The sequence below is a fragment of the Carya illinoinensis genome, chromosome 1, assembly GCF_018687715.1.
Source record: "Carya illinoinensis cultivar Pawnee chromosome 1, C.illinoinensisPawnee_v1, whole genome shotgun sequence".
Classification (NCBI taxonomy): domain Eukaryota; kingdom Viridiplantae; phylum Streptophyta; class Magnoliopsida; order Fagales; family Juglandaceae; genus Carya; species Carya illinoinensis.
Genome location: NC_056752.1, coordinates 32,538,169 through 32,564,575, shown reverse-complemented (window position 1 = coordinate 32,564,575; position 26,407 = coordinate 32,538,169). Strand labels below are relative to the sequence as shown.

Below are 26,407 nucleotides of genomic sequence, written 5' to 3'. Positions count from 1 at the left end.
TCTATTTATAATCATTAATCACATAAAAAATAATCACATATATACTAATAGTCTCATACTAATATTCTAATATAGACTATAGTTATACTCATACTAATATAGTTATACTAAATCACCAAGACTAATACTAATATATAACTATTCTAATAGTCTAATATATTATATAACTATAACTAATACTAATATATATATACTAATACTAATAGTCTAACATAGACTTATAGTTATAGTATTAATACTATATTGCGTTGTTATATTCTTTAATTTATTATGTATAACTATATAGTCTATTAGTCTATTATATATATAGTCTATTATATTAATACACATTAAATTTTATGACCTAATACTAAATATTAATAATCTAATACTATATTAGTATTATTATTAGTATTATACTTTAAATTAGCATATAAAATAATGATATAGTAACACTAATACTAAATTAATATACTAATACTATCAATATAGTCTATCAATAATATAGTTCTAATAAAATAAACTCACTATAACAATTAACAAATATTAATATCATTATATGGTAATTATAATCACTATAATGAATACTAATAATTTATAATGATACTAATAGCCTAATACAATATTACTACTGGTAATATATTTTTAAGTCTATTTATAAATTAGTATATAAATCACTATACTAAATAATCACATATATACTAATATTCTAATATAGACTATAGTTATACTCAAACTGATATAGTTATACTAAATCACCATAACTAATACTAATATATAGCTATACTAATAGTTTACCATTAATACTATTATATTGTCTAATATATTATATAACTATAACTAATACTAATACATATATATATATATACTAATACTAATAGTTTAATATAGACTTATAGTATTAATACTAATAGTTTATTATATATATATACCAATACTAATAGTCATTAATAATTATATTCTTTAATGTATAACTATATAGTCTATATATAGACTTATATGTAGTAGTAACACTAATACTATAATAGTTTTAATTATTGTTTTGTATTTAATAATATAATTATTATAGTGTTTTTAATTGTCTTGTATTTATTTTATTGTACCATTTTTTTTATTGGATCCTCTATTTTCGGACTGGGCTTATTTTAGCCATTTAAGTGTGTTTTTTCTCTGTTTTGGGCCCGCCCATTGCACTGCCACCACAGCCCAGCCCAGCCTGCGGCCCAGTCCGAGAACTCCACTTACCTATACGGTGCGTTTTTGTGAAAATTAGGTTTACAGAAGTTTTTTTTTTTTTTTCCTCTCCTCATTCAGTCCCGTGCCTCTCCCTACCCTCATCCCTGCTGCCCTGCGCCGACTCCCAGTCTCCTCTCTCTAGTCTCTTCTTCTTCTTCTTCTTCTTGAATCTTCACTCTTCAGACTTCGGTTTCTTCCTCACAGTCACTCCCGTGCCTCACTGCCCTGGTGCATCTCGGTGGGTCTTCCACGCAGCCCTCGCCGACGCCGTGAACCTCCCCTCACGCAGCCCCTCTCACGGGCCCACGGTAATTTTTCTCTATTTTCTCTTTCATTTCACTTATCTAAGTTCTTTGAAATTATTTTGAAACAATGAAACTTGCTAGTACTATGAATCCAAAATTTAGGATTTTTGTGTTATTAGGGTTGTTGTCTGTTGAATCCGAAGTTTAGGATTTGTGTTATTAGGATTGTTGAATCCAAAATTTAGGATTTTTGTGATTGTGTTTGTATAAAATGGTTTTGATCATTTTTTTTTTTTAAAAATAATAATAATAATGATTATAAATAATGTGGATGCTAGTACTGATAATATTAATATGTGCGGCTTGAATAATATTAATATGTTTTATAAATTTCTTGGTCTATTATTTTATAAAGTGTGTGATTGCTTGGTCTATTAATATGTTTTTACATAGCAGATTTTTTTTTTTGTAGAGCAGATTTTTGTAAATAGTAATAGATTTTTAATAAAACAGACTTTTTAAATCAGTTTTTTTTTTTTTTTAAAGAATTATTTATGACAAATTTGTATGTTATTAAAACCGGAAAACCGGACCAAACCGGACTGGAAATTGGTAAAACCGGAGTACCGGTTTATGAGGGAAACCGGTGCGTAATCGGTTTTGAAAAATGCAAAACCGGTGCCTACCGGTTTGGTTCTAGATTTTGTCCAAAACCGGACCGAACCGGACCGGTTACACCCCTAACTTCAACAGACTATGCTTCGGTTGCTTCCTGACTTAGGGTTTCTGCCTCTTCCTTCGATCCTTCGATAAGCCTCCTCCCCGCCGCTTCTCTTCCTGCTTTAAGGGTCCTCATTGGCGGCTGTGTTACAACGCAGCCCCTCTCTGTTGCAGCCCCTTTCGCACAGTCGCACGCAGCCCCTTTCGCACAGTCGCACGCAGCCCCTCTCACACCGTCGCCCGCGTCTCCCTTTCGTGGCCTCTCGGTATGTTTACAGTTTATTGTTTAGGGTTATCAAAGTTTTTAATTTTCGATGTTTATTTTGTTTCATTGAATCAGTACACTGATTTCATAGATATTAATGTAGATGCTAGCTATCGAGCTGTTTAATTTCATAGATGTGTTTGAAGCTTTGAACCATAATATTATTACACTGATTTGTCTGTACATTTATTAAATTATTAGTGATTGAGCTGATTTCATGACACTGATTTGATTATACTGCTTTCATTACACTGATAACTGATTTGATTAGCATTTTTCTGTTTGAACCATAATGTAATTAAATTGTTGTGAAAATTTAGGGTTTTGTAGATGCTAGCTATTGAGTTGTTTAATTTAGGGTTTTGATCAGATTAACTAAGCACTGATTTAGATTTTTTTTTTTACAGCAGATTTACATTTCTGTTTTTTATAGCAGTTTTTTTGTAGCAGTATTTTTACAAGAGCATATATTTTTATGACACATTGGCACGTTTTTAAAACTGAAAAACCGGACCATACCGGACCAGAAGTACCGGTTTATGAGGGTAACCGGTGTGGTATCGGTTCTTGAAAATGCAAAACTGGTATACCAGTTCGGTTCTAAAAAAGGACCAAAACCGGACCGAACCGGACCGTATGTAGGGTTGTTCATACGGGCCGGATTTAGTCCGGGCCGGCCCGGAACCCTAATAACCGGGGTTCTGGTTATGGGTTTCGGAATCCGGGCTGGAACGCGCATTGGACAAACCAGATTTATCCGGTCCGGACCCGGGTTTCAAACCCGGGTTCCGTATTAGTAACCCGGTGTAACCGGGTTTGTATAAATTGGAAAGAAAAAAAACCTAACCCATCTTTATCTTCTTCGCTCTCTCTCTCTCTCTCTCTCTCTCTCTCTCTCTCTCTCTCTCTCTCTCTCTCTCTCTCTCTCTCTGCGCCGAAAACCCTTTCTCAGTCTCTCCGAAACCCTAGCCGTCGTCTTCATCCGCGTGCCTGGTTTTCATCCTCATGCCGTCGTCTTCCTCACCTCGCGCCATCGTCTTCATCACTTTCTCTCGTAGATCTATAAGGGAAGACTCCTCAAATCAAGCAAACCAAGATCAAGATCACAAGACCCGAATCATAGGCTGAAAGTGTGCAAGGAAATATTCTGTAATAGCTAGAAAAATCTTGAGTAAATGTTGAGTAAATGTTCTGTAAATTGTAGGCTTAGATTTAGCCTTCTTTCTTAAACTAGAACATAGACACTTGTATATATTTTTCATGAAATCAATAGCAATTAGTGCAGTGTTTTTCACTCAATAGAATTTAAAACTTTCTGTATTCATAGTTTTAAATCTCATCATGGTATCAGGAGAGCCATCCTCCACCGAGAATTCGATTCCCCAACCTGAAAATACCCATAACCCGATCACCCACCCAATCTCTCCAACAGAAATCCCTCTCATTGCTCTCAATATTTCTTCCCAAATCAATGAAAAACTCACACCCTCCACCTTTCCTCAATGGCGTGCCCAATTCGAAGCTCTACTCATCGGCTATAATCTCATTGATTATGTTACCGGTAATAAGCCCTGCCCTAACCTTCATGACTCCACCACTTCCGCTCACCACAGAACTCACTGGATAAGACAAGATAAACTTATCCTAAGTGCCATTCTGGCCTCCACAACCACCACCATAACCCCATTCATTTCCATTGCCAAAACCTCCCAAGAAGCATGGCAAAAATTGCACACAATGTACGCTAGTAGATCTCGGACTCATGCCATGCAACTTAAAGAGGAACTTACTCTGATCAAGAAGGGAAGCCAAACGGTTCAAGAGTACCTGCACACCGTTAAATCCCTCGCAGATGAAATCTCCCTCATCGATCATCCCATCTCTGCAGATGATTTAACGCTTTACATCCTCAATGGCCTGGGTGCTGATTTCCGTGAGATTGCTGCCCCTATTCGTGCTCGGGAACGCCCACTCACCTTTGAGGAGTTACATGATCTTCTCGTGGGTCATGATGCATATCTACGCCGTCTTGAAGTCTCCTCTCAGCAGCTGGTAGCATCGGCCAACTACTCTAATCGCCGATCGGGTTCTGGTTCCTTCTCTGGAAATCAACAATCTAAGGGCTTCTCCAAACCGAACGGGTCTGATCGCAATAATGGTGCCTCACAACATGCCAACTCCTCGGCCCAGTACCGAAATAGCAATGGCCCACGTGACAATCGGAAGACCAAGCCCAATGGCCAGCGGCGTTACACACCAAAGTGCCAACTTTGTGACCAGTTGGGTCACACGGCCAAATATTGCCCTCGTGTTCAATTTCCTGGAGCAACGGCAAACTGCGTTTCAACTTCACCAGCCCAAGAAACAAAGTGGCTTATAGATTCGGCAGCCTCTCACAATATCACTGGAGATTTGGCTAAATTATCTGTTCATTCTGAATATGATGGCACGGACGAGGTTGTCATTGGTGATGGTTCAGGTTTGCATGTCTCTCACATTGGTTCATTGGTTCTCCACACACCCACACGTACTTTTCATTTAAATGATACCCTTTGTGTTCCAAATATACAAAAAAATCTTATTTCCGTCCATAATTTTACTACTCACAATAATGTTTTTGTGGAGTTTCATCCTCTTTTTTTTCTTGTTAAGGATCAGACCACGGGGGCGGTTCTACTCAAAGGTGCGTGTGAAAACGGTGTTTACACCCTTCCGGAGTCAATGGTGAAATCTTCTCAAAAAATGGTTGCCAACGTGCATGAAAGGACCTCCGTTGATGGGTGGCACAAACGTCTTGGACATCCATCTAATAAAATTGTCCAACAGCTTGTCAACTCTTTTTCTCTTCCAATAAAAACCGAGGACCATGTTTCTCATCTTTGTAATTCTTGTTCCATTAATAAAGCCCACAAACTTCCATTTCGGAAAAATAGTCTTCAAAGTCATGCTCCTCTTGACTTAATCTATACTGATGTTTGGGGACCCTCCAATTCTATTGGCCTTGATGGATCACGCTATTATCTCATTTTGGTTGATCATTTTACAAAATACATTTGGTTCTATCCTATGGAAACAAAATTTGGTGTTAGCACAATATTTCCTCAATTTAAACATCTTGTTGAAACCAGATTTCAATCCAAAATAAAAACCATTTATTCGGATAACGGTGGTGAATTTGTGGCTTTAAAAAAATATTTTTCTATTCATGGCATAAGCCACCTCACAACCGCTCCTCATACACCTCAACAAAATGGTGTTTCTGAGCGTCGTCATCGTCATCTAGTAGAAACGGGCCTCACTCTATTACATGATGCTTCCCTACCCTTGAAATATTGGCCCCATGCTTTTTCCACTGCGGCATATCTTATAAACCGTCAACCAACCCCTCTTCTTCAAAATATTTCTCCATTTGAAGCATTATTTAAACAACCACCAAATTATTTGAAACTAAAAAAATTTGGTTGTTTATGCTTTCCACTCACTAGGCCGTATAACACCCATAAAATGCAGCCCAAATCTGTGCCTTGTCTCTTCGTGGGCTATTCCTTGGCCCAAAATGCTTATAAGTGCCTTGATCCATTAACTAACAAAACCTATCACTCTCGGCATGTTCTGTTTGATGAAAACCGAAATGGCCTCTCTGCACATACATCCTCGTCGACCTCCTCAGCAAGTGCTCCATCCATTCACGTTGTGCCTTCATGCGTTCCGCAGCCTCCACCAGTGATCTCGGCAGGGGAGAACCCATTTGCATCACCTTCAGGTAACGCCCCTTTCTCCTCTCCTTTTAATTCCGAAAATTTCAATTCTATATCTTCATGCCCTAATCACTCTACATCGCACGATATTCCATCATCATCATCTAATTCGCATGAAATTTCTCCCACCCAACACACTGATTCCTTGATTGGCACCGAACCCGATCCCTCTGCCTCACCTGCACAACAGCCCACTCGAATCCACTCCATGACCACTCGGTCCATGAATAACATTCATAAACCCAAACAATTCCATTTAACCACCAAACACCTCCTTCCCAGCACCATTGAACCAACTTGTGTGGGACAGGCTCTTCGTGAGCCACACTGGCGAACAGCCATGTCAGAAGAGCTAACTGCTCTCATGCGACACAGCACATGGGAACTGGTCCCTCCCCCGGATAACTGTACACCCGTGGGGTGTAAATGGGTCTTTCGGGTAAAGAGAAAGTCTGATGGGTCTGTTGATCGCTTTAAAGTGAGACTTGTCGCAAAGGGATACAATCAACGTCCTGGTTTGGATTATAAAGAAACATTTAGCCCCGTTGTGAAGCCCGCTACCATTCGAACTGTCCTAACAGTTGCTGTGATGCAGGGATGGCCTTTGAAACAACTTGATGTCAACAATGCATTTTTGCATGGAAAGTTGACTGAAACTGTTTATATGTCACAACCCCCGGGCTTCAAAGATGCCTCAAAACCTACTCATGTTTGTAGGTTAAATAAGGCAATTTATGGTTTAAAACAGGCTCCTAGAGCCTGGTACTCAGCACTAAAACAGGCCATCTTGAGTCTCGGTTTTCAAAATTCCAAGGCAGACTCGTCTCTGTTTATATATCAGCACAATTCTATCTTGTCTTATCTCTTGGTTTATGTGGATGATCTGGTTATCACTGGTAATGATCTGAATTTTTTATCAAATATCATTGCTAAACTTGGAGTTCAATTCTCCTTAAAAGACATGGGGCAGCTTCACTACTTCTTGGGTATGGAAGTCATTCCTACAACATCAGGTCTCTTCCTATCTCAACATAAATATATTCGGGACCTTCTTTCAAAAACAAATATGATGGGTGCAAAGGAAGTCTCTACTCCACTGTCTACTAGCATGGCTCTAAAACTGGTTGATGGAACCACATCCTTTGACAGCACTGAATTTAGAAGTGTTCTTGGAGGGCTTCAATACTTGTCTCTCACACGTCCAGACATTTCTTTTTCAGTCAATAAATTGTCTCAGTTTATGCATAAACCAACTGTCACTCATTGGGCAGCTGCTAAGAGACTCCTCCGGTACTTGAAACAGACCATTTTCCATGGTATTCACATTAAAAAACATTCCAGCTTTACTCTTACTACATACTCCGATGCTGATTGGGCGGGTAATTTTGATGATCGTACATCCACCTCAGCATACATCAGCTTCCTTGGCTCAAATCCCATTTCTTGGAGTTCAAAAAAACAAAGAGCTGTTGCCAGATCGTCCACTGAGGCTGAATATAGATCTCTTGCAAATGCTGCTTCTGAAACAGTATGGTTGCTATCATTATTCAAGGAAATTGGCCTACCTGTCAAAACTTCACCAAAATTGTTATGCGATAATTTGGGTGCTACACAACTCAGCTTTAATCCTATTCAGCACTCCCGGATGAAGCATATTCAGATTGATCTCCATTTTGTTCGTGATATGGTTCAAATGAAAATTCTGCATGTCCAGCATGTCAACACTCAAGATCAACTTGCGGATTTATTGACAAAGCCACTCTCAAGACAACGCATGGACTTCCTCAAAATCAAGATTGGCTTAGCCGATGGCACACCCATCTTGAGGGGGCGTATAAGGGAAGACTCCTCAAATCAAGCAAACCAAGATCAAGATCACAAGACCCGAATCATAGGCTGAAAGTGTGCAAGGAAATATTCTGTAATAGCTAGAAAAATCTTGAGTAAATGTTGAGTAAATGTTCTGTAAATTGTAGGCTTAGATTTAGCCTTCTTTCTTAAACTAGAACATAGACACTTGTATATATTTTTCATGAAATCAATAGCAATTAGTGCAGTGTTTTTCACTCAATAGAATTTAAAACTTTCTGTATTCATAGTTTTAAATCTCATCAAGATCTGCCTAAACCCTCTGTCTATTCCGCCGTTTCTCCTCTCGGTAAGCCTCTCTCTCTCTCTCTCCCCATCTTTGAGCATTTCGGTAAGCCTAAGTTTCTGAAATCTGTCTTTTTTATTTCTATTTTTTTAATTTTTTTTAACATGGGTCGTTTTCCACTAATCTGCCCAGATCTGCCGTTTTTTCTCCATCTCTCTCTCTCTCTGTTTTGCTAGATCTGTTCTCTTTATTTTTAAACGTGGGGTTTTTTTTTGGGTCTGTTTTTTTCTATGATCAATGCCTTTGAACAAATCTGATGTGGGTATAAAAGTATATGCTGTATGAGATTTTTATTTTTGTTTTTTCTGCTATATGGCAGTGCCCTGTATCTTGTTTTGATACAGTTTCTTTCTGTCGCTTTGTAAAGTGTAGTAAATGAGTTATGAATGCGAGAGTCTGAACATGCAAATACCAGAAACTGCGCGCATAGGCATATATATAATTATGTTTAGCTTCATCCATGCGGTACTCATGTTCTGTTTTTTTATTGTAAACTGATCTAATTCACAAGCTATATAAGAATTGGGAAAAGAAATCACAAACTTATCTAATTGGCCCCTTTCACTGATATTTTTTATTATGACTTTGGGATATGCAAATTATGTGTATCATACAATATTAGATATTTGATGTAATTGGCCCCTTTTGATGTGCGGTGAGCTTTTAGAGCAGATGCTTATTAACATGTACGATTAATAATCCTGTGTCATCTTGTCAAATATTTGAAAGGGATTTTTGTCTTAATCTTTCATATGTTTAGTACAGATGTTAATCTTTCATATTTTTGTCAAATCTTTCACATGCGATTAGGGAAGTAGGATTACCTTATTAATTAGTCTCTAGGAGCAATAAGTTGTGTCAGACAACAGTGTCAATTGGTGGCATCTTGCCAACATAATTGTGTAGTTTTTATGTTGTATTATTTATCCTTCGGTGCAAAGATCCTACTCTTCTGAGCTAACCATTATAAGGCGCTTAGAATATATAAGATGCATGCTTAATTAAGAAGTAGTAGTTATGCATTTCTCGATTTCTTTAGATGCTTCTCCTTCTTTTTCTCCATCTTTGTCATAGGAGCACGAGTGAAAAGCTCTTCTTCTTCCTGTGCACGCCTCTCCATTTTTGCCATATATCTAGCAAGCTCTCTACTTTCATGTCCAACTATTTCTCTGACCTGTATTCAACCAGCCACAAAAATAGATCGCCAGCTATTATACATTAAGTTCTTAAAGTCCAGTGACACTGAAAAAGAGGTCCACAACTAACCTCTTCGGGTCTCCCCTCCAAGTCATTCATCAGCCCACGCACAAAATCACTCTGCCTAGATTGCCGTAGGATCTGTTTCTCCATTCTCGAGGCATTCCTTTCATGCCTTGAGATCTTACCTTCCTCCATAGAAGTAGGGGCAAACTTGGGGGGTCGATACACACCGCTAGCTTCATACAAATTATAAACGCAACTTAGAAAACAAAAACCTCAAATATGTTTCATTTTGGTAAATAAAGTTTTTTAAAAGAGGGACGGAAAAACTTAATTGCTGAACTTGTTACTTTAATATCTTGGCTCACCTCGGAAGTCATATCTGATTTGGGAACAAGCATGTTAGGATTCGGACGATATTTCAAAAGATCCTATGCTTTCTGAGGAGCATCCGACTCTTCCCTCGGACCTACAGCTTCTGCTGTACCTGCAGCAACCCTTGTGAGCTTCTGGACTTGGTACTGGAGCTTTTTGTCAATTGGTCGAATCTGACATAAATAGAAAGACGACATTTATGTAATAGGAACAACATGAGTTATTGATGGATAAGGAGAAAAGAAACAAATCCCCGACCTTTTCCAAAAACAACCTTGTCTCTACTAGGCTCCGAACAACAGGATGGCCCTCAATTGAGAATCCTTTTGCTTTGCGAAGAAGATAATAGACCAATGACTGGCAATAGTTTAAGAGAAGCAAATTTTTGGCTTCAAGATAGCTAATCCCATCTGCTGTTGGAAACTGATTTGATTTCACCTAAAATGTGAGACAAAAAAAAGTTAAGTAATCACTTGTCATAGTGGATAATGAATACAATACAATTAGTTACTTGTAAAATGAAACGAGGCATTCGTCAATAACTAAAACAAGCTGATTTTGTTACTCAAATTTGTTCTGATATAGGCCCCCCCTCCCATGGTGATCTCTTCCTCTCTTGCTCTCTCTTCTCTTCTCTTCTCTTCCTAAGTTCTACTGCTATTTTTGGTGGAGAAAAATTACTGGTGTTTGTATTTTTTCTTAGTTATTAGTAATTTTTCCATCTCCTGTTGGTTTCTTTATGATGGAAGAGCTTAGACGTTTTTCAGTAGAATCGAAAACTTTCATCTTTGCGAAAGAGGGGGCTTATAACTTCCGTATCACAGAGAAAAGCAGAAGGATGTCTCTTTTCATTCTTTTAAATGGCTCGACTGCCTCTTGGGTGGTGAATATGGTGGGAGAAGCCATCAGAACCAGATGGCGTGGTGATTTCTTCAAAAAACAGAGGGTGGGTAACGGGATGTTCACTATACAGCTTCTCAGAAATTCTAGAGGACATTACCTTCTTTTGGAGGAGTATAGTAATGGAAGGAGAAGAGGCTCAGTGATCATTCCAGAAGGTTTAAAGAGCAACGGCTGGGAAGGCTTTGCCTACAATTTAAAAAAAACAGTGGAACACACGGTGGCGCAACCAGTGTCACGGAGGGATGTAAAGTCTGTCCAGGCCTTGAAATCCTATGCCATGGTGGTTGGTTCTGAGGCAGCTTTCAAATCAGCCATGGAAGAGAAGGAGAAAGCAGCTGGTCCTTTCCCAGGGGACACGGGGACGTCTCTTGTCAGGGGCAAAACAGTAGGGGAAGTGGAGGGTGTACTTTGGGCTGTCAGAGCTCAGCTTTCTGGCGTGCTGGAGGAAGTTTCTTTACTGGTGCAAAAGGTTGATTTGGGTCTGAATATGGTGATGGGACTGGGTAAGGAGACTTCAACATCTACTCCTTCGGCGTCAAACTCCCTGCATGCCTCTGAAAAATCATTTCCCAAAGTGGGAAGATATGGGTCTCTAAATGGGAGCAGGAATTTGGTTGTATTGGGAGGGCCAGAGGGTGGGCTGGGCCCGGGCCCATTTACTTCCAATTTATACTCTAAACCCACCTCTTTACCCCAACATCTTCCAAGCCCACGGGTCCCCATCCCAATAGACCACACACCTAGTCCAGGCCAACGGGCCTCAAATCCACGGGCTGCGAGCCCATCTACAAGCCCCGTACCTCAGTTACGGGCAACTCCTATCAAGCCGATTCTCAAACAGGCCGATATTTCGGCCTCTCCAAACCTCAGTCCGATACCAGGTGACCCGATGGCTGCTCCGGCCTCGTCACTGACACAGACGTCGCCGGCGGTTGCAGGCGAACCCTCTGGAGGCTTTCCGACGTCCCAAACCCCTACAGTTAGTAGGGTTCCCGAATCTCGGTTCGAGCAGCAGGGTCGGGAAGAGGAAAATAACGCCTCGGCTACACTTCTGTGTTCACAGAACTCACCGATAGGTTCGGGTGACCATCCCTGTTTGGCGCTAGCGAGTTGGGAGGCTATCTCTGAGGAACAGCTAGGGGTACAGGCAGATACGAATGAAGAGGAAGAGGCTGGCATTTCCTCAGGGGAGTCGAGATCTACACTAGAGGTGGGGATTGTGAAGTCCACCTTTGTTTCAACAGATGGGGATGTTGTTGAAGCTACTGATGCCGTTATCGAGGGAGAATTAGGGTCTGTATATACACGGGTTCCTTGCTCCAAGTTTTCTAATCCCGAGCTGCAATTGGTATTAGGTGGGGATGCTTCTACATTAGGTGAAGCTGGTGAGTTACCAGACTCCGATGAAGACCTTGATATAGCTCCTTTATGCTCTTTTAGCCCTGGTACTGATTGGTCTAGTAATCCTTCTGATTGGGTTGTAAGAAAGGCAGAAGACCTTAGTAGTTTTCTTGGTATTTCTTGTGAGGGTTATGAAGAGCAATTCAGAGCTCTCCTCACGGCTATTGAAGCTGGGCATCCTGCCCTGGCAAGGTCTGCAATTAAGAAGGAAAGGGAGCTCAAGAGGTTGGAATGCACGGTTAATTACAATTCCAAGGGTGGGAGTACTCTTAGAGATAAAGGTAAGGAGAGGGCTGTTAATGTTCTTTATGAAACCTAAAATTATTTCTTGGAATGTTCGGGGGTTGAACGACTTTAGAAAGCGTCTTCGGGTGAAAAATATGTTAAGGCAGTGGAAGGCTGATATTTACTGTCTTCAAGAAACTAAACTGAAAGCGGTTAGCCAATCGGTGATTCATAATTTATGGAATTGTAACTATGTGGGTTGGGTTGAGTTAGTCTCTAACGGAGCCTCCGGAGGTATCATTGTTATGTGGGATCGAAGGGTAGTGGAAGTGGTTAATCACTATGTGGGAGAATTCTTGGTGGCTTGCCATTTTAAGAACGTAGTTGATGGTGTTGAATGGGCTTTTGCTGGTATCTATGGGCCAAATTTAGACTCTTGTAGGAGTTCTTTGTGGGATGAAATTGCGGGCATTTGTAGTTGGTGGGATCTTCCATGGTGCATTGGAGGGGACTTCAACATTACCCGTTTTCCTTGTGAGAGAGATGGGGACTCGATTATTTCTAAAGCCATGTTTGACTTTTCTGAATTTATTTCTGACATGCAATTGATTGATTTGCCCATGGTGGGTGGAGATTTCACTTGGTCAAACGGAAGGGCTTGGTCCCGTATCGATAGATTTCTTGTTTCAGCATCATGGGAAGCCACTTTTCCGGAGTTAAGTCAGAAAAGGTTACAGCGCGTTGTTTCTGACCATTATCCTATTTTGTTGGACTGTGGGGGCATTGCTAGTGGCCCAAGACCCTTTAAATTTGAAAATATGTGGTTAAAGGAGGAAGGTTTCGTTGATAGAGTTAGAAGGTGGTGGGCCTCCTATCACTTTATAGGTACACCCAGCTTTATCTTGGCAGGAAAATTAAAAGAACTCAAAAGAGATTTGAAGAAATGGAATGCTGAGTTTTTTGGCAATGTCAAGAACAACAGATTATGCCTGCTGGAACAGTTGTCTAATTTGGAGGAAAAGGAGTTGAGGGGTAGAATTTCTAGTGATGAAAAGGAATTGAAGATAAGGGTGTCGGCGGATATTAATAAATTAATGCTTATGGAAGAAATCTCTTGGAGGCAAAAATCCAGGATTTTATGGCTCAAGGAAGGAGACAAATGCACGAAATTCTTTCATAGAATGGCTAATTCACATCGCAGAAATAATGCCATAGAAGTCCTCCAGGTTGACGATAATGTGATTTGTGATAAGGAAGAGATAAAAGAGCATATTGCGAATTTTTATGAGAAACTTTTTCGGGAAGATTTCTCTTGGAGGCCCAAGTTAGAGGGGCTGGTTTTTGACTCCATAGATAATCAAACTGCTTCTTGGCTGGAGAGGCCCTTTGAGGAAGATGAAGTGCTAGATGTGGTTAGGGGCATGTCTAAGGATAAAGCTCCGGGTCCTGACGGTTTCTCTATGGCTTTTTTCCAAGCTTGTTGGGATATTTTGAAGGATGATGTTATGAAAGTCTTTGAAGAATTTTACTCCTTCAGCAAATTCGAAAAGAGTCTTAATACTACTTTTTTAGCCCTTATCCCTAAGAAGGTAGGTGCTGTTGAAATAAGGGATTTTCGACCAATCAGCTTGGTCAACGGGGTCTATAAGATCCTCTCTAAGGTGTTAGCCAATCGCCTCAGCATGGTTATGGATAAAATTATCACAAAGCCTCAAAACGCGTTTGTGAAGGGAAGACAAATTCTTGATTCGGTTCTTATTGCTCATGAGTGTTTGGAAAACAGAATAAGGACAGGTCAATCTGGAATCTTAGTCAAATTAGACATGGAAAAAGCTTTTGACCATGTAAATTGGGACTTTCTTCTTTATTTGCTTAAGAAATTTGGCTTTGGGGAGAAATGGTGCTCTTGGATAACTCATTGTATTTCTACGACCAAGTTTTCTATTTTGGTGAATGGCTGTCCGGCTGGTTTTTTCAGCAGTTCTCGTGGCTTAAGGCAAGGAGATCCCTTGTCTCCTTTCCTCTTTGTCTTAGTCATGGACGCTTTGAGTCGTATGATTGAGTTGGCAATTGATGGAGGTTATATGGCAGGCTTCAAGGTGGGAGATGCTGATAGGGGCTGCATCACTGTTTCTCATCTTCTCTTCGCAGATGACACTTTACTTTTCTGCGAAGCTAACCAGGATCATCTTCGGGCCTTGAGAGCTTTATTGTTATGTTATGAAGCTGTTTCTGGACTTAGAGTAAACCTAAATAAGTCTGAAATCGTTCCAGTGGGTTCAGTCAGCAATATATATGATTTGGCTAATATTATGGGCTGCAAAGTTTCTTCGCTACCTATGAAATACCTTGGTTTACCTTTGGGGGCTCCCCATAATTCTGTCTCCATTTGGGATGGGGTGATAGAAAAGATTGAAAGGAGATTAGCTGGCTGGAAAAAGATCTATTTATCCAAAGGGGGCAGAGTTACATTAATTAAAAGCACCTTGTCTAATTTACCTACTTATTTCCTCTCTCTTTTTCCTATTCCAATGAGAGTGGTAAATCTTATTGAGAGGATTTTCAGAAATTTCTTATGGGATGGAAAAGGGGGGGAAAGAAAACTTCACTTGGTGAATTGGAAGAAGGTTACTACTCCGGTGTCTTGTGGAGGTTTGGGTGTGCGGAATCTGAAAATTTTTAATAAAGCTCTTCTTGGGAAGTGGCTTTGGAGGTATAACAATGAGGATACTGCTTTGTGGAAACAGATTGTTGATGCTAAACATGGAAGGATTTGGGGGAATTGGTGTACTAATGAAATAAAAGGGGTGTTTGGGGTGGGTCTATGGAAGTCTATTCGTAAGGGATGGGGGGACTTTGTCAGAAACACTAATCTCAAAGTGGGGACGGGATCCAACATCTCTTTTTGGCATGATGTATGGTGTGGTGATCTAGCTCTTAAATTAGCATTCCCTCGCCTATTCAGGATTGCTACATGTAAAGGGGCTGCTGTGGCAGATTCTTACTTGTTCACTAATAACATGCTAAACTGGAATGTGGATTTCTCTAGAGACTTACAGGACTGGGAAGTGAGCGAAGCTGCTGATTTCTATGCTATCCTTTATGCTTCTAAGATTGATCAGACCAGGGATGATATGCTGCAGTGGACTCATGATTCTAAAAGCAGATTTTCTGTGAAATCCTATTACAAGATCTTAACTAGCCTTGGTAATATAACTTTTCCCTGGAAATGTATTTGGAAAGCTAAAGTGCCCAGTAAAGTTGCGTTTTTTGGCTGGTTGGTGTCGCTTGAGAAAGTTTTAACTACCGATAATTTGAGGAAAAGGGGCTTTTATGTGATGGACTGGTGCACCATGTGTAAAAATGATGGTGAATCTGTCAACCATTTGTTTCTTCATTGTGAAATGGCAACGGCTTTGTGGAATGAGTTATTCGTCAAACTAGGCATCGTTTGGGTCATGCCTTTTCAAGTGGTGGATTTTTTGATCTGCTGGCAAGGAGCAGCTGGAAGTAGGCGAAATATAGAGGAGTGGAGAATGATCCCACTGTGCTTATTCTGGTGTCTATGGCTCGAGAGAAATGGGAGGTGTTTTGAAGATCGAGAACGCACAAGGATGGAACTTAGGGACTTTTTCTTCAACACTTTAAACTTTTGGGCGAATAATCTTTTAAGGGATATCAACTTTTGTAATGTTTTTCTTTAGTTCTGTTTCTGTTTTAGATTGTATTTAGGTTTATTCTCTTGTATACTACCCGTGTACTTGGGCATTGCCTATTTACTATGAATAAAATCCATATTATCTATCAAAAAAAAAAAAAAAAAAAACAAGCTGATTTTGTTAATACTTGTAATAATCGTACTTTATGCTGCAGAGCCACATCGACGAGGGCGTGTAGGCTCTGCTACTAAAAAAAGTCGTGTGCGAATATATTACCTCAAAAATAATTCAGTATTTGTAAGAAAGATTGTATCCCGGACTTAAAATTGGACTCGCAATTGATCCTACCTTAGTGGTTAAAGCTTCAACTTTACTCCTTACAGAATCTAACACTTCCTTCATTTCTTTCAAGACTGCAGTTAACTGAGGAGGTTCTCTGCAACGAAGACAAAATAAGGGCAACGTGGTATCAGATTAACAGAACCAAAAAGGGGGAAAATCTCAAATTCACGAGTTTGAATGCCAACTTCCAAGTTCTAATGCAAGCTTTCAGATTGTGCATTCACAGATTGTAATCTCCCAATAAAGTACATAAAATATATGTGAAAGAACAAGAAAACCAGCAACACAGATATTCAAGCTTACTTTGCAATTAGGTCATTGTGACCTGAGTTGGTATTCCCTGCCATACTTCAAATCCAGCTCTCCAATCAATCTGCCAGATGCCCATTTAATAAGCAAACATTCAAAGTTTAAACACCCAACACGAAAATATTATTATTCAAGGAGGCCAGGCTAGGCAAAAACAATTTTTTAAGAGCTGGATGATAGAGCATATCTATTTAAAAAAAAAACCTCCGAGAATTTAAAAAAAAAAAAAAAGATACAACTGGTAATTAGTCAATTTCATCCGATGTAACCTTGCCCGAGTATGACCACAACAAGGAAAAAAATCGTATCGGAACGTGGCCGTTAGTTTGAACAACTGAGCTTTGAACAACAGAGAATAACTCAAAGAAGATAAATAACTAGTATAAGAAGTGTCAATCACAGCAAGCCTGCATCGGACTCCTCGATTGTGCCTTCGATTCTATCATTGACTAGCCAATTTCTGCACCGGGCGAGTTATCTAGGGCTTCGTATTGCGAAACAAGATGCAAAATTAGCCCTAGTTTAGGAAGGCCGAATTAGGAAAAGCAGGCAGCCAATCAATCAGTCCTGTCTACTGGACTCCACTAGTGAGCTTGCCTTCATTTCAACAGGCCACTTTTTTATACCTTTTTGTAATGATAAATGATTTATGCAAGTCCTAAATAGACAAGTCTCGTGTAGATCTTTGTAAATGTAATGCCCCACACCCGGATGGGGTAGGAGAGTTACTTCCTTTCACTTCACAATCACGTCTCACCGTACAAATATAAGCTCCAAAGTCTCAAAGACATCAAAAATCCATTTTATTCAAAAAAATACTCAAATATAGTTAACTAGAACCATCCCCAAGTCTCAATAACATCATCAATATTCCAAAAAAATTGATAATCCATAAAGGTATCACTAACATATTAATAACTTGTACACGTACAAAACCGACTAACTAACAAAATTGTAAAACTTGAAACTAAACATCAAAGTGAGCCGTAACCAACCCATAACAAAATAGTCCATACTTGTGCCATGGGTTTATAATGGCCCAAGTACGACATCCACGCACTACACCAATAGATTTATCTAACCTCCTTGAATTTTCTTACTCATTCACTACACACATCAACCCACATCCAACACTTTCAAGTTAAACAAACTTACTCCTGACATATCAAACAAACCAAGAGCCCACACCTCTTCCCGACATGTCAAACAAACAACCCACCAATCAAACCAGTCGACCATGGTGCCTCGGGTTTATAATTACCCAGGCCAAATGCCCAAACTCACCTTTCCCGGAATGCCATCCCACATTTTATTTCAACACTTCACAGGCACTCAGCCAATACACAAATTCACAACCAGTGCTAAAAATCAATTCCACCAACTTACATAATAATTTCAATCACAACCACATAACCCCAAACCAAAATTTCAAAATTCCACCCATATCAACACACTTATCCTCACAACAGAGAGATCGAATTTATACCACTGTTTGAAAGGCTGAAATATGATGATTCACGGTGTCACGGCGGGGTTGTTCGTCGGTGGTGTTGTGGTGCGGAGTCCGGCAGCACCCACGGTGGAGAGAGAGAGCGAGAGGACGTCTCGGCATCCACGGCTTGCTGCGATGACACCGGAGTTAGAGAGAGAGAGAGAGAGAGAGAACGCGAGGGAAAGAGAGAGCTTACCGGGGCCGAAAATTCGAGATAGGGATATGGCGGCACTCACAACTGGGGGCAACGGCTTGGCAAACGGAGAGCAAGAGAGTGTTGGGCTGCGCAGGGGAAAATAGAATGGCATAGGGCATCTTGGGGTTGGAAAGGAACAGAAGGGAAAGAAAGAAATAAACTGGGTTGGGCTGGGCTGGGCTGGGCTTACAAATTTTTTGAACCTGGGTCTTACAATAAAAAGTATACATTTGAAAAAGTATTTAAAAAATTATTATTATTATTTTTTATTAACATTTATTTTTTGAGAAATAATATTTACAGTCGTAGTTGTGTAAGTGTCACGCAATCTCTTTAAAAAAAGTGAATTAATACGGGACTTACATGAAAAAAATAACTTTTTTAATCGTAGACCTCACTCTTTTTCAAAACGATTGCGCGGCATTTCCACACTATACAACTATATATAGCATTACTTTTATTTTTTTATAAAGATTTTATGCAAAATTTGTCTATTTGAAATTTATACTTAAAATTACTTTTTTTAATACCAGTGATTTCATGCGTTTTAATAATCGTTTATTATTTTTTCTTATAAGTATTATTTCTACTTATTTTCTTCAAAAATATATTAATAACCTATCCACATATATAAAAAATAAAATAAAAATCTATCATAGTACTACGAATAGATGCATCTTTGTGCGTTATATGCATTGTTGTCAATGCATCCTATTTAGATACATGGATTTTGAATGCTTATTGTATTAGATGTGTGTCAATGCATCTTATGTACATGCATGGAATTGACTATTTAACGGTGGTTTGAGTTTGGTAATATTTAAGATTGTTCATATGGGCTAGATAAAATCCAGCCCAGCCCAGAACCTGTCTAAACTGGATTCCGGTACCTGTATCTTTAAATCCGAGTCCATTCAGCCCGGATGCGGTTTTATAACATCCGGGTACCAATTAAAACCCGTTACCCGGGTTTAATAAAAACATTTTCTAAACACTCAGTTGCCCTAACTGCCACCCCCTTTCAAATTCAATCTCATCTTCTTCTCTCTCTCCCCCCGATTCTTTCTCTATTATGCTCTCTCTCACTTTCTCTCATCTACTCTATCTCTCTCTCTGCTCTTTGCTCTTTCTCTGTCTCTTTCGCGTGCGCGTGCTGACAGTGAAGCGCTAAGTTTATGTGGTCTTTTCTCTCAATGCTCTTATCGCTGGCATTTCGTTAAGCCTCTCTCTCTCTCTCAATGTCGATTTATGTATTAGAATATATCTTATATAGAGTTTGGGTATTAGAGTATATCTTATATTCGTGTATATTTTGTTCTGTTTCCAGATCTGCAAGAGGGTCACAAAAAATTTCATGTATATTTTTTCCTATTTCCAGATTTGGGTAAAAGTTCGTGTTAATTTTTTATTCCTCTCTGTTTGTTTTGTTCTCTCTTTGGTGATTTTGAGTTTGTTTTAACGAGAATGTTTGAAGAGTATTTTTATAGATTAGATCCTCGTGTCGTCGTCTTCATCTGTGGGTATGTTTTATTCTCTATATTTTTTTGTTCTCTCTTTGGTGATTTTGAGTTTGTTTTGAACAGAATATTTGAATGTTTGAGGAGTATTCAGTTGTTATAGGTTTTAGAGTTTGGGTGGAAGTCGAATATTGGGATTAATTTTAGATTCGGTTAGGTTTGAAGAGGGAGTGAAACTGTAAAAGTGATAGGTTTTGGTGGGAGAGGTTTGAATGACCAAATACTTGCTCCTCTTTTCTTCAAATAGTATTGTTTCCTTCAAACAAATCATTTTTGTATTCTGATTGTTAAATAGAGGTGTAATATTAGGGCACTGAGTTGGAGATTATTTACAATCAACAACTATAATGTGGACAAGAAGGCCATACTACATATTAATATTATTGTGATGTGGAGATTATTTGAAAAATCCTTGTAGTATCTTTTTCATATTAATATTACTGAATAATTTAGTTCTAATAGACAAGAGCAGTAGCATTAGTATTATGTATGACTTGGATGACATGAACATTGATCATTATTGTTGAAGAACTCTTTACAACGCATACCTAGAGGATTTTTACAGGTTTTGTCGGGTGAGTGTTGATTCCTAACTAAAAATACCATTAGATGCAACATGCGTAGATATATTAATTGCCATCAACGTGGTAGTCCAGTTGGTACAAACTGGTATCTCATAGCTTCGAGGCCAAGAGTTTGAGAGGACATAAGTTTAAACTACTTGTAGTAGTAAAAGCCTAACATTTGAGCCATATGATGGGTTTTGGACCAATTGGATACTTTGGAGGTGCGGTGGTGATAGGCTTGCCCTTTGTGCTGTAACTATGGCTCAAACTAGACATTCCACAGTAGGGAATGATTCCTATGGTCACGTATGGAGAGGGTTGCTACGATGGTTGCCCCCATTTCCCATTTCCTTAGAAAAAACGTGTAGATATATTAATTGAACTACTTTATGGTAGATTGATCCAATTTGAATATTGAACTGAGTTAAGATAAATTGAATTATTTATGAATAATAATGAGTTGAAATAATGGAGTGAATTTTGTGGGCTCACCTAATATGAGTTTAGATATTCAAATAAATTTAAATGTATTTATGAACTGAGTTGATCTCACTTGAGTGTAAAATAATAATAATAATTTTTTAAATACTTTTTCAAATGTATACTTTTTATTGTAAGACCCAGGTTCAAAAAATTTGTAAGCCCAGCCCAGCCCAGCCCAACCCAGTTTATTTTTTTCTTTCCCTTCTGTTCTTTTCCAACCCCAAGATGCCCTATGCCATTTTATTTTCCCCTGCGCAGCCCAACGCTCTCTTGCTCTCCGTTTGCCAAGCCGTTGCCCCCAGTCGTGAGTGCCGCCATATCCCTATCTCGAATTTTCGGCCTCGATAAGCTCTCTCTCTCTCTCTCTCTCTCTCTCTCTCTCTCTCTCTAACTCCGGTGTCATTGCAGCAAGCTGTGGACGCCGAGACGTCCTCTCGCTCTCTCTCTCCACCGTGGGTGCTGCCAGACTCCTCACCACAACACCACCGACGAACAACCCCGCCTCACCCCGCCGTGACACCGTGAATCACCATATTTCAGCCTTTCAAACAGTGGTATAAATTCGATCTCTCTGTTGTGAGGATAAGTGTGTTGATATGGGTGGAATTTTGAAATTTTGGTTTGGGGTTATGTGGTTGTGATTGAAATTATTATGTAAGTTGGTGGAATTGATATTTAGCACTGGTTGTGAATTTGTGTATTGGCTGAGTGCCTGTGAAGTGTTGAAATAAAATGTGGGATGGCATTCCGGGAATGACGAGTTTGGGCATTTGGCCTGGGTAATTATAAACCCGAGGCACCATGGTCGACTGATTTGATTGGTGGGTTGTTTGTTTGACATGTCGGGAAGAGGTGTGGGCTCTTGGTTTGTTTGATATGTCAGGAGTAAGTTTGTTTAACTTGAAAGTGTGGGATGTGGGTTGACCGTTGATGTGTGTAGTGAATGAGTAAGAAAATTCGAGGAGGTTAGATAAATCTATTGGTGTAGTGCGTGGATGTCGTACTTGGGCCATTATAAACCCATGGCACAAGTATGGACTATTTTGTTATGGGTTGGTTACGGCTTACTTTGATGTTTAGTTTCAAGTTTTAAAATTTTGTTAGTTAGTCGGTTTTGTACGTGTACAAGTTATTAATATGTTAGTGATACCTTTATGGATTATCTATTTTTTTGGAATATTGATGATGTTATTGAGACTTGGGGATGGTTCTGATTTACTATATTTGTGTATTTTTTTGAATAAAATGGATTTTTGGTGTCTTTGAGACTTTGGAGCTTATATTTGTACGGTGAGACGTGATTGTGAAGTGAAAAGAAGTAACTCTCCTACCCCATCCGGGTGTGGGGCATTACATTTACAAAGATCTACACGAGACTTGTCTATTTAGGACTTGCATAAATCATTTATCATTAAAAAAAGGTATAAAAAAGTGGCCTGTTTAAATGAAGGCAAGCTCACTAGTGGAGTCCAGTAGACAGGGCTGATTGATTGGCTGCCTGCTTTTCCTAATTCGGCCTTCCTAAACTAGGGCTAATTTTGCATCTTGTTTCGCAATACGAAGCCCTAGATAACTCGCCCTGTGCAGAAATTGGCTAGTCAACCATAGAATCGAAGGCAGAATCGAGGAGTCCGATGCAGGCTTGCTATGATTGACACTTCTTATACTAGTTATTTTTCTTCTTTGAGTTATTCTCTGTTGTTCAAAGCTCAGTTTTTCAATTTAACGGCCACGTTCCGATACGATTTTTTTCCTTGTCGTGGTCATACTCGGGCAAGGTTACATCAGATGAAATTGACTAATTACCAATTGTATCTTCTCTTTTTTTTTTAAATTCTCAGAGGTTTTTTTGCTATATCTATCAAGCTCTTAAAAAATTGTTTTTGCCTAGCCTGGCCTACTTGAATAATAATATTTTCGTGTTGGGTGTTTAAACTTTGAATGTTTGCTCTTTAAATGGGCATCTGGCAGATTGATTGGAGAGCTGGATTTGAAGTATGACAGGGAATACCAACTCAGGTCACAATGACCTAATTGCAAAGTAAGCTTGAATATCTGTGTGTTGTTGGTTTTCTTGTTCTTTCACATATATTTTATGTACTTTATTGGGAGATTACAATCTGTGAATGCACAATCTGAAAGCTTGCATTGGAACTTGGAAGTTGGCATTCAAACTCGTGAATTTGAGATTTTCCCCCTTTTTGGTTCTGTTAATCTGATACCACGTTGCCCTTATTTTGTCTTCGTTGCAGAGAAGCTCCTCAGTTAACTGCAGTCATGAACGAAATGAAGGAAGGGTTAGATTCTGTAAGGAGTAAAGTTGAAGCTTTAACCACTAAGGTAGGATCATTTGCGAGTCCAATTTTAAGTCCGGGATACAATCTTTCTTACAAATACTGAATTATTTTTGAGGTAATATATTCTCACACGACTTTTTTTAGTAGCATAGCCTACATGCCCTCGTCGATGTGGCTCTGCAGCATAAAGTACGGTTATTACAACTATTAACAAAATCAGCTTGTTTTAGTTATTGACGAATGCCTTGTTTCATTTTACAAGTAACTAATTGTATTGTATTCATTATCCTCTATGACAAGTGATTACTTAACTTTTTTTTGTCTCACATTTTAGGTGAAATCAAATCAGTTTCCAACAGCAGATGGGATTAGCTATCTTGAAGCCAAAAATTTGCTTCTCCTAAACTATTGCCAGTCATTGGTCTGTTATCTTCTTCGCAAAGCAAAAGGATTCTCGATTGAGGGCCATCCTGTTGTTCGGAGCCTAGTAGAGAAAAAGGTTGTTTTTGGAAAAGGTCGGGGATTTGTTTCTTTTCTCCTTATCCATCAATAACTCATGTTGTTCCTATTACATAAATGTCGTCTTTCTATTTATGTCAGATTCGACCAATTGACAAAAAGCTCCAGTACCAAGTCCAGAAGCTCACAAGGGTTGCTGCAGGTACAGCAGAAGCTGTAGGTCCAAGGGAAGAGTCGGATGCTCCTCAGAAAGCAGAGGATCTTTTGAAATATCGTCCGAATCCTGACATGCTTGTTCCCAAATCAGATATGACTTCCGAGGTGAGCCAAGATATTAAAGTAACAAGTTCAGCAATTGAGTTTTTCCGTCCCTCTTTTAAAAAACTTTATTTACAAAAATGAAACATATTTGAGGTTTTTGTTTTCTAAGTTGTGTTTATAATTTGTAGGAAGCTGGCGGTGTGTATCGACCCCCCAAGTTTGCCCCTACATCTATGGAGGAAGGTAAGATCTCAAGGCATGAAAGGAATGTCTCGAGAATGGAGAAACAGATCCTACGGCAATCTAGGCAGAGTGATTTTGTGCGTGGGCTGATGAATGACTTGGAGGGGAGACCCGAAGAGGTTAGTTGTGGACCTCTTTTTCAGTGTCACTGGACTTTAAGAACTTAATGTATAATAGCTGGCTATCTATTGTTGTGGCTGGTTGAATACAGGTCAGAGAAATAGTTGGACATGAAAGTAGAGAGCTTGCTAGATATATGGCAAAAATGGAGAGGCGTGCACAGGAAGAAGAAGAGCTTTTCACTCGTGCTCCTATGACAAAGATGGAGAAAAAGAAGGAGAAGCATCTAAAGAAATCAAGAAATGGGTATGCAGAACAGAATTAATATTGGTTTTACTGATCTTATCTCATTTGTCGACTTGTACAGTTGGGCTTTTGCCTATTCTTATGATCAATAAAATTTTATTTACCGATCAAAAAATTATAGACTTGTAAAGTTTGATAGGATATTTTTGGTGGTTTGTCCTATTTTCTCTTTTGCTTGACTGGTTTTCATCTCTTTATACCAGGTTGCTTGGACTGACAGACGGTTTCTATGATGAAATCAAAACCTTACCACTTGAGGATGATGGCAGTGAGCAAGTGACAAGCTTTGATAATGGTAGCAATAGAATGCAAAAATTTAAGAAGCACAAGGTATGCCATAGGTAGCTTTTGGAATAGTTATATGGTATTCCCATTCTATAAGGCCAATCATGCCAACTAATGAAGAGCCAACAAGAGACTCGAAGACTCAAGCCTTATACATAGAGTTAAAGCAAAAAAGCAATGATGCTGACTCGCTGAGAATGTCATCATACTTTTTTTAATGGTATAAATTAGTTTTATTGATGAAAAAAATAGACATAGCCCAAGTACACGAGGTTTTATTGGCACTAAAGCCTAAACAAGAAAGAGAGTATCATTTAAATAGGCATACCAAATTTTAAGGAAAATTGTAACTTCATAGATGACTGACACCTGAAGAAAGAGGGTCGATTTTTTAGGGACATAAACCCAGGAAACTTGACTCAATTAATTCCAATTAAATTGGGGTTGGTTATGTATTCTTATTGACTAATTGGGAATGGCCATATGTCTTATTTTCCTATATTTATCCTATTTGAAAATTTAGTCTATTGCCTCCATGATTAACATAGCTTTCTTCACTACTGCTACCAATGTAATTTTAAGCGTCCCTTTGTCTCTTTTCACTTCCATGCCTTGGAATCAAATTGCTTTTTATCATTGGTGCATTGATTGGTTTTGTTGTGCCTGATCAAACCATCTCAATAATCCTTTTTCATCTTACCCTCAGTAGGAGCCATTTCCAACTTTGAATTTACACCCTCATATTTTTATCTATCCTAGTATTCCCAGTTGTGCATGTAAACACTCATTTTGCTAACCCCATAGGCTAATTCTACGATCCATCCTCTTCATTCTCTCAGTTCTTATGAATTATCGATCCAAGATATCTTAAATACTGCCGCTTTGTTATTCATAGGCTTCATGTACCATTTACTTCAACGATTTGTTATTGATTTGATTTGTTTAAACTATTTTGTGCATAAAGATGTGAACTAGGTGCTGACTTTTGCTCATTTGCAGAGGCGGCACTGAGCAACAACAAAATTGGATCTTTGGATTTGCTGAGCAACTGGGAGTTAAAGCTGCATAGCAGTTCTGTACCGTTAAAGTGGTAATTTAATATTTAAATGGATGCGTGTGGTGCAATTTTGTTTACCATGTGATGTAATTCCTTTCAAGGCAAACTACCAAAGAAATATTGTAGAGAAAAAACCACCCCCAGTTTTCCAGATGAGTTTAATTTGTTTGATTTGATCACGTACAGATCAGTATTAGGACTGTTCATAAAATCCGGCCCGGAACCCAGATTTCCGGTTCCAGTTATCGGACCGGATCAAATCCGGTCTGAAATCCGGATGTTAGAAAACCGGATTAATTCGGACCGGGTACCGGATTTTAAATCCGGAACCCGGATTTAAAATTGCGTTTATAGAATTATTTTCAGGTCTTGTGATAGAGTGAGCCTGATTTCGCATTGTCTTCCTGTTACCA

The 26,407-nt window shown here is 39.0% G+C and overlaps 2 pseudogenes; one reads left to right on the top strand and one right to left on the bottom strand.

The window, feature by feature from the left end:
• Positions 1–1,270: 1,270 nt before the first annotated feature.
• Positions 1,271–26,173, top strand: LOC122315397 (annotated as a pseudogene).
• Positions 9,374–18,073, bottom strand: LOC122289232 (annotated as a pseudogene).
• Positions 26,174–26,407: the final 234 nt, after the last annotated feature.